Source organism: Amphiprion ocellaris, chromosome 17 (genome assembly GCF_022539595.1).
Source record: "Amphiprion ocellaris isolate individual 3 ecotype Okinawa chromosome 17, ASM2253959v1, whole genome shotgun sequence".
NCBI lineage: Eukaryota > Metazoa > Chordata > Actinopteri > Pomacentridae > Amphiprion > Amphiprion ocellaris.
The window spans coordinates 4743427-4753244 of NC_072782.1; positions in this window are offsets into that span (position 1 = coordinate 4743427).

Below are 9818 nucleotides of genomic sequence, written 5' to 3' on the forward strand. Positions count from 1 at the left end.
CTTTCAATCCACAGGTCATTTCATCAGCAGCTCGAATGTGCAGGACGTCCTTGGGCTTTTTATCTTTTTAGTGTGTGCTTGTCCTGTGCACACGCACTAAGACAAAAGGAATGAAAATCAATAAATAAAGCAAAGCACCGCTGGGCTGGTGTGAGCTGCTGTAGGCCATTAAGCAGTAAATAATTCCAGGCAGCTCTGACGAGAATGAGGGAGCTTGTGTGGATGGACTGTAGATGAGCACCGGGGAAGGAGGGATGAATGAGTTCCTAACGCAAGCCAGAAAAGAGAGAAAGACAATGTAAAGAGGAGCATGAATGGAGGCATGAATGGATAGCTGGGATCTACTATTTAAAAAAAAAAAAAAAGTGCGGCTACTATCAGCGAACCCAGTGGGATACCGCTGTGCTCAAGCATGCTCAAAAAAGGGGAGGAAAGGGGTGACAAAATAGATGAAAGGCAGTGAAAATGGGAGGAGAGGAACGACACATGCAACCATAAATCCACATCTGCCCAAGATATTAGTGTCTCCTCTGACCCTGACAAGCACTCACCATTTGATTGATTGCAAAGCAGATCGATATTTGAGTCTGCAACACTTACACCAGCAGCCAAGTGGTCCGATATGGGGACTGAACTCACACTCCAGTCTCAATTTAGATTTTTCACGAGTGCACAGTTAGTAAGGGAAAAACAATTTTCATTAAAGGATGAAGCAAGATGATATACAGTGTATCGAATTCTATATATGGAGTGCAATTTAACTTAAAGCACCCTCTGAATAATTGTCCCACTGCAGAATACAAAAAAAGTGCCTTTCCTTCATTCCAGTATTGTAGTTGTGCTAGTGGCATGGCTAGAGGTATGGTGATGCCAGTAATTCACACTTTGGTGAAATATCTCAGCAACTACAGGATGGATTGTTGTTCATTTTCATACAGGTTTTATGATTTCCAAAGCATGATTTTGGTTATTTCCTTCAACACCTCTAAAACATTGATATGGAGTGAAATATCTCATGGGTGGATTGCCATGAAATGTAGCTACCACATTTATATGAACCATGAATTGGCATTAATGCACTGGTTCCTTTGCTTTTGGTCTAGTGCCACTATCAGGACAACTTTTTGAAGATTTATTTTTGGGATTTTAATGATGGGAGAGTAGGGGGATGACATGTAGCAGATGGCAATTGAACCAGGGACCAGAAGCTGAGGACTTTGGCGTCCATGAGGAATATGCCCTGACCATTCAGCTGTCAGGTTGCTCATCAGATCACAATTTTAAGGTCCCACATTGTGCTCCTTTTTGGCATGTCCAGCATCTTATGAGCAGGATAGTTCATCTTATGAAAACTATATAACCTGTGATATTAGTTGTGTTCTAAGTAAGCTGTTTCAGTATCTGCAGCTTTGAATGCAGTTAAACTGCTGCTGTCCATGCCCCCTTCAGGAAGAAGACCCTCTCTGTGTCTGTAATTGATAGCAGAGAGTCAAACAATTAATCACTTGGCAGTCCACACATGTGATTGAGTGTGTAAGACCTGGACTTTCTATTGCGTTGGGCTGTGTTTCATTTGCTGTTTCCTACTTGTTCTGTTGTCTGACCACAGAAGCAGGAGAATATGTAACTGAGAAGAGCTTTATTGGGGATTTGGCAGTTTTAAAATGCAGTATATGTGAGCACAGAGAGCAGAAGAGAAGCAAATTGATGTTAATAGCCAACACTGGCTAAGTTTAGGTTCCACTGAGGCACAACAGACTACATGAAAACAGTCACCCACCCAGTCCTTGTTTATTAGTTTCAGATTGATCTTTAAATTTCTAGCCTCTCTGAATGTCCCACAGCATTACAATTTCCACACAGCTCTGACCAGTACTCATACAATCATACTTAATGGTAATGTGCTAACACTAAGGATTCTAGAAAATTTCCTCCAGGATGAATAAAATTGATCTTATCTTCTATTGCTATGGTGATAATGCCATTGATAATAAAAGTAGTCCACTGGGTGTTCAGTCCCTCAGATGCTGGGAGTGCATGAAGACCCTTGTGTTCACGCTTGCAGCCAACAGCAGAACATTTAGTGAACTTTGCATGCAAAAACTCCCCTGGAAGCACCAGGCAGTGATAGGGTATGACTATGTAAAGTCTGAGCTAGTTTACTGTATTGCTTTCTTAGTTTGAAGGTGGTAATTCAGTAAAATTCTCACTGGCCTTCAAAGTGGTAAGGCTATCTAGTTGTGGGTGAATTTGAAGTATAGTAGAAGTAAACATCTTCTTTGGACATCAGCCTCAACTGTACTTGTTATCATTTAGCACAAATCGCTGCTGTTCGGCCTCACGGAGCTGCCAGCATGGTTGTACACTCTGAGCGTTGTTTGATTTTGGTAGATCTTAGAGGCTTTCAAAAGTAGTAGAGTTCAGTTTTGCTTTATTTCAGCATTATCAAATGTGTAGAGTCCAAACACATTCAGCTTGTCGCCCGCTATCAGTCCTTTATCTGGAGCTTAATCAATCCATCTGACAGTGAGGAAATGTGTGTAGAACAACTGATAAAAACATCATCAAAGCGAGAACTTGAGTTACGGCTAAAGAAGAAGGGAGATATCGTGATAATGAATTATGGCTTTAGCTTCTGGAAGTCCAGATATCTAATCTGTACACATGAGGGCAGATTTCAGATCAGAATTGTGAAGGATGAACTATTTTTGGAGACTTTGAGGAAATGAATGATGAAGTTCAGGGGATGGGAAAGATGAATGAATGTGTAGTTGATATAGTAGGAAGTAGTGAAGCTTAAGAGTGGATTAAGACTAAAAGCAAAGAAAGGCCTTAAGTGAGACAATTTTAAACTTTCATACCCACCCGAGGGAATGTTAATAACGCTGAACTCTTGTTTCTTTAAATATACTGTTTAATTTAAGAAGGATGATGTAGAGGGTCCAACCCCTATTAAAGAATGATACTTCCCAATGGTAATGAACTTTGATAGTGCATTATAATCTCATTTGCTATATTTGACCGCTTAATGAAGTCACATGCTCATGACCATTAGAGAGGACAGTTGCACAAAGCTTCATTGTCATAGTTCACAACCTTTTTTCATTAACACAAAAACAGGTCAGTTTGTAAGAAGGACGAGCCTTTGTTGGATTTTAAGAACGCATTGTGCTGCAGTGTTGCTCTGCCGGCAGTAGGATGCAGCTGTAAGATTATATTTAGACTTTTTATTCTCACTTCATCTCACCAATTTCAGCTCGTGCTTGTATCTTTGGATGCACTAATGATTTAAATTGAGCGTGTTTCTGCTTGACTGGGACCAAACATATCACAGATTGTTTCTTACATTAGTGTGAAGAGAGTTTATCAGCAGCTGAGGAGCGAACACTGAGTCATCATCTTCATCAGAGAACACTTATTAAACTCACTGTGATGCTGTTGTTTTTCTGCTTCTTACATTTTAGTCCTGTGACACCAGGCCATTTATAGTTTATGATGTCAATTATCTATTATTAGGTTTTCTTAAAATTCACCTGGCAAGGGATGCTTTAGATACACTTTACATTGATAGTTTTATACCAGTATTTCTTTAAATTCATTTTTTATTTAAGACTGCTCTCATCAAAATAAACTATATTCCAATGAAGTTTATCATGTTTGGATTAGTTATTAACTCACTCTGTGTTGTTTTTCACTACAGTAGCACATCTAAGGATGCCACTTTGGTCTGTCTGTGAGTCTGTGTACCAATCATCAGATTAATGTTGATCCAAGCTGAAATATCTCAGCAAACACTGGAGAGATTACCAGGCAATTTAAAACAGACATTCATGGAGTCTACTAAAAAAAAATCTACATCTCTGAAGATTTATTCATAAGTAAAAGCTTTTTATATTGGCTATTCATTGCCCATTGTTGGTAAATTATTGATGTAGCTGTAAGAATTTCAGTGCCAGTCAGTTCACTGCTTTCATCCAGACTGAACTATCCATTTCTATATAAAGAACATACAGATGGGTGACAAATTATAGGGAAAAAACACATAAAATGGTAATGGTCAGGTGTTTGTACCACCATGTGTTACCTACCCATCTTTGGCATGGATTCTCCAAGTCTCTGGAGATCTGCAGGAGGCAGGGAACGCCATTCTATCAAAAGATTTTCCCTCTTTTGGTGTTTTGATGATGGTGGTGAAGAGTTCTTTCTAATACATTGGTCCAAAATCTCCCCTATGTGTTCAGTTGTATTCAGATCTGGTAAATGTAAAAATCATAGCAGATTTTTTTTTTTTAAAATCATTTGCACACTCATCAATTTTTTCAGTGGCACCTTGTTTCCTATAGATGGGTATCAACACCCTAAAAGAGTCCACTCCCATCACGATAGAAATGTTTCATCGTAGGATAAATGTGATCTTTCAGAACTATACAGTATTGGTTTGCTGTGATCCTTCCCTTGAAGGGGACAAGTGGACCCAAACCATGCCAGGAAAATGTCCCCCACAGCTTAACGGAGTCACAAGATCCACTCACTCTAGTGGTCAAAGTCTTCCTTTAATTTTTCAGCTGTCTGTTTTTTTTTTTTTTTTTAAACAGACAGCTGAATGATTCTGTTTTCTTCCTCTTGTGCCAACATGAGGTAAACAGTGTTGATTAATACCCTCACATGCATTAGGGCTCAGCCACCAAATGCACACAGACAACTTCCTGGTTCTGGTTCCAGAAGGAGGCCCTGGTCTCGCTTATCCTGGGCGAGGTTCTGCCACTTTTTGAGTATAGATTCATTGAGGTATGTGAATCACCCTGAGTCTGGTCCCTCCCCTAGGACCATTCAACTTAAGGATCACAAACCACTCTGTCAACAGTACTGCAACTGGACTGCCGCGGTAAAGAGAGATCTTAGCAGGAAAGGTCTTGATTTACCAGTTGATGTACCTTCCAAGCATTACCTATGGTCATGAGGCCTGGACAGTGACTGAAACAATGAGGTTGGAGATCAAAGCAGCCAAACTGAGCTTTCTCTGTAGGGTAGCTTGGCTCAACCCTCTAGATAGGATGAGGACGGATTTCCTGTGGAGGATTTCCAGTAACATCCAACTGAGAGGAGACCCCAGGGTAGACACAGAACTCACTGGTGGGATTATATGTCTCATCTGGCCTGGGAACATCATGAAGTCCCCCAGGAAAAACTGGAAAATGTTGTTGGGTAGATGGGTGTCTAGAAGGGACCTGCTTAGCCTGTTGCCTGGATGGATGGATGGATGGATGGATGGATGGCCACCACATGATGAATGGTGAGGATTTTGTTCATTCTGTGACTTCTCATCTTGCTCCACCAGTAGATCAAAATCTCCAATTACCCAGAATGATTACCAGGACCTAATGACTTAGGTGATCTCCTGACCTTTCCTCTTGCACCTTGAGGTTGACATTTAATTTTAGATGAAATATCTTGGATTGATTGCTGTGAATTTGGTGCTGGAATTCATGTTTCACACAAAAGGGCATTCAGTAACTGTGACAATTTAATTTTTCATCTAGCACAATCATCAGCTCAAATACTTTGTAGATATTTGGACATAAACCAGTGCTAGTCATGACTGTTAATATGACAGCATGCTAATCTAAAATGATCTAAATAACACAATGTTACACCTGCTAAACAGCAGCATGTTCATATTCTTATTGTAAGCATGTTGGCATGCTGATGTTAGCATTTAGCTCAAAGCACCACAGTAAATAAGTGCTGCTAGTATGGCTGTAGACTGTTTGTCCTATTTAAAGAATAACCAGTAAACTACTGAGGAGAGGAAATGGAAGTTAGTGAATGATTGCTCTGCTAGTTCCTCATTAGCACTGCTACCACTCAGTTTATGGTGCAGCTTGCAGCTCTTGAATGTATTAAAAAAACAAAACAGATGCCTTTCAAACCCTCTCAGCAAATAGACTACCGACTTGTGCATAAATCTGGCCCACGGTGCTTAGTAGCGTTTTTGTTAAACAAACTTTATATCTCCCTTCGTGAGGATTTAAACGGTGTCTCTCGAGGCAGGCAGGCTGAGGGCAAATAAAGATAGTGATGGGATGAAAAGTAAAGAGGAACGCTTGGAGAGCAAATAAAGAGGGAAAATGATGTTTCACTGCTATTACTTTCCATTATTACAGTGTGCCGGATAATTTCAAAAAGCTGCTCAGTGTCAGTGAGGACGCTGCTCACCTGACGCAGCAGGGAGGAGTGAAGGGAGATGGATGGCAGCAGTAAAGTGACAAAAAGCGAGGTACAGAATGAAGTGTGCTGGTGGAGGAGGAGAGATTTTCTCGGGCAGATGATGGATAGTGCAATCCACAGCCAAGGAGAGAGAGAAAGTGTGTTGAGTGTATGTTTGTGTGTGCATGTGTGTGTGTCAGTTTTAACCAGGTGGTAACAGGGACACTGAGAGGCTTAAGTTTAAATTGACTGTCAAAATACTGTAGCATCACAAAATGAAAGCATATCCGGTTACTGCAACTTCAGAAAACACAGGTCGTCCCAACCAAGTCAGTGATCGCCATTCATCATTCCCATATTTCTGGAAAAATCTGAGCAGCACATTTTGTCAAGTACAGTGAATCTCTTTCCAGCCGTTTTTTCTGCTCCTCTGCACTCGCCGCAGCATGTCAGAGCCAACGGAGCCGGTGACAAATAAACTACCAAACAAGGTCAGCCAAGAGACATTTATCCCCCTCTGCATACGCTCACCAACTCGCCACCACATCAGTCTCGCCCTAAGAAGCGTGTGTGAATACATTACAGTGGCACACAGCTGATAAAGAACCGTTTCACAGGCAGGCAGGCTTTGCATGCTATAAGCTGCCATACGAGCAGATCCCTATCGAGCTCCGTGACTGTAGCGAGAACCCAAATTTGTACTTTGCCGCCTCATATTGTGTGTTAAACAAAACAGACAAGCCGCCAGCTGCAGGTTAAACGAGCCTGTGGTCTGTCTAAATAACTAATTGTGAATTATGTTAATGCAGCATTTGACAAATTGATCAATTTACAATGACAATAACAGTTGAAAATTACTTTATATTAATCATCAGGCGGAGGAGGGATACTGTTTATTTGAATGTGAATGTTAGATTTTTAGTCTGTTTTCATGAGGTGAATAAAAAAAAAGTAAATGCTTCATGAAAAGGATGGAAACTTAAACTCATTTCAAACACTGCTAAGAAGGTGGCTGCATACTAAATCTCTAATATCTCAGTTTGAAAGGATAGGGCTGTTAATGTTTTATTTTTTTCAAAAAATTTAGGTTTTACACTGTCTTCAGCACTCAGATCCAAATCCATTTATTCCTGGTGAAGATGTTGATAAAAAAGTCACATAGGATATCATAACAGACAGGAAATGGGCAATTTAGGCAGACTATGTTTCAAAATATAAACAATAGATTTGGAAGTAGAAAGAGGGCTAACGTGAGATTAAATCGTTCCCCGTTCAAGGATTTAATTTAACAGGCTTTTGAAAGCTACGTCCAGAACAATCACAGTGGAGAATTAACACCTACTGTATTATGGGATTAAGTGAAAGCGGCGATACATGGAGACATAATATCATGGACCTGGACAAGAAACCAAAATTAAATAAATGCAAATAAATGTTTGTTCTCAATAACAAAAGAAATAAATACATTTTTTTGTGGTTATGATAATCTCTAATAATATTATGTTCAACAAATTTTGCTAACAGTGAGTTAGCAAAACTAGTTTTTCTGCTACAATCTAAAGTATTTTTATGAACATAAACACGAGTTTTTAAGTTAATTATTCATAAACTTCCATAAAAAATGCTTGTTTTTCCAACAAACCTTTCAATGGTTTCAGAAGGATTTTTAATTCTAATTCATCTAAATTACCTTAATAATGAATGGAAGTTGTTAGGTTAGCAAATTTTAAAAAATATATGTTGCTCCAGTCAAATCCTGAACTCAAAAATTTCGCTATTAAGGCAGTTTTATTAACTTAACTCAACCTGAATTTAGCTTTAAATCAACTAAATGCAGACATTTGAGTTTAAATTACACACAATAGTAAGTTGATGCAATTACTAACATTATGATGTAAATCAACACCATCAAATGATGTTTGCAACCTCAAAGACTAAATCAGCCGGTTAGATTTTTATATTGCAACCATGCATTTCATGATGGGAACAGGTTCCATGAATTACTGCATAGAGTGCAGAAAGTCTGCAAAGGATGTCTGAGGATACAGGAGAGGGAAACACTGACAAAGAAACAGAACATAACTCTTCTTTCTATAAGACAAAAACACCATTAACTTCAAAGAAGTGAGCCATAATCTTTAAAATAACGGGGCAAAGCTTTGCCTACTACACTGAAGAACCAAAACTCACTAAACATTTATTGAAATATTATCCAAGTCTTTATAAGGAAATGGAAAGTAATAACAGAGGAAAACTGTGCTTGAACTTATTAAAGCTATGAATCAAAAATGAATACACCTAAATATTGAAATCAAAATGCAAAATTTTAGTTTTTGTTTTAAAACCCACCAGCTTACAGGTAGTTCAAAGAGTTTTGTTGCTAAAACAAATAACGGATGACATGGTTTAGATTACATGATGAATTCGAGACCATTAGAGTCAGCTGTTGTGCTCATTTAAAACACTGATGAGGGTTTCTCAGTTGATCCAACAATAACAAATCCAACAAATTACAGAATTTAAACCAAATAGTAGATTGCTGTGTAAAGGTGATGTTTACTGAAGATGAGATGAAAACTGAAAATATTTCTAAGCACCATCACACACAAAATACTAATGTTAAGAGATATAAAGATACAGTTAAGAAGGTTTTTAAAACATAAGCAAATATTACACAGAATATCACTCCTTTTTGTTGTTTAATGAACAATTTCAATGGAAAATGCAAAAGAAAACAACAGTTTGCATACAAACTGTTATTTTCTTTTACATTTTCCATTTATGTCTTGGTGGACCCAGGATAATTATTCTAAGCTGATCGAGGAGCCTCTCTAGCTTTAAACTCTAAACCTGACAGAACCTAAGTTCTCTATTTCCCTCTTGTTGTACAACAGATACATGACTATAAGCTGAAGTCCACCTGTAACACCGAACACAAAAGGGTTCAGTTTTTCTGAAAATGACTAAACATAAACACAACTGATCAGTAATAGAAGAATAACACGATTCACGTATAAATAAATGATAAGCTAAGAGCTTAAAATTGTTTCTACTTTCACACTAACATAGCCAGGAACTGACAGACCAGCAGTCTAGTGACAGATTGCAGGAGAGCATTCGGTCAGTTTCCGTCCGTCATCGCTGGAAGTTGTTGAATCTCCGTCCAGCCTCAGGGACCAAAGACTTCTTCAGTCTGTCTGTTGAGCTGCAGTCTGCCGCTGAACAGACTCGCCTGCTTAGTGAATGTGCTGTTTATAGGATGGCAGGTGATGTTTGCAATCAACCACAGGTCCTCCTCTGTACCACTAACATAAGGGAATCCAGCTCTGTGCCAAACACAGAACCAGATCTTCTCACCAGACTGTCCAACCGCATCTCTCACTAATGCTGCCTCTACAACAAAGTCAAACCAGTGAAAACACAACAAATAAATCATACTGATAATATGTAAACCTTAGTATCAAAAAGGATTACAGTGTGTTCCAAGTTGGTCTGTATAACCTATTAACATCCTGCTCTATGAAACTGTCAAATATATAATGTTCCAAAGATGACATAGTATTGACTAAGGACAGAAAGGGCCCCAAGTCTTTCTAAAATTGTCTGAACAA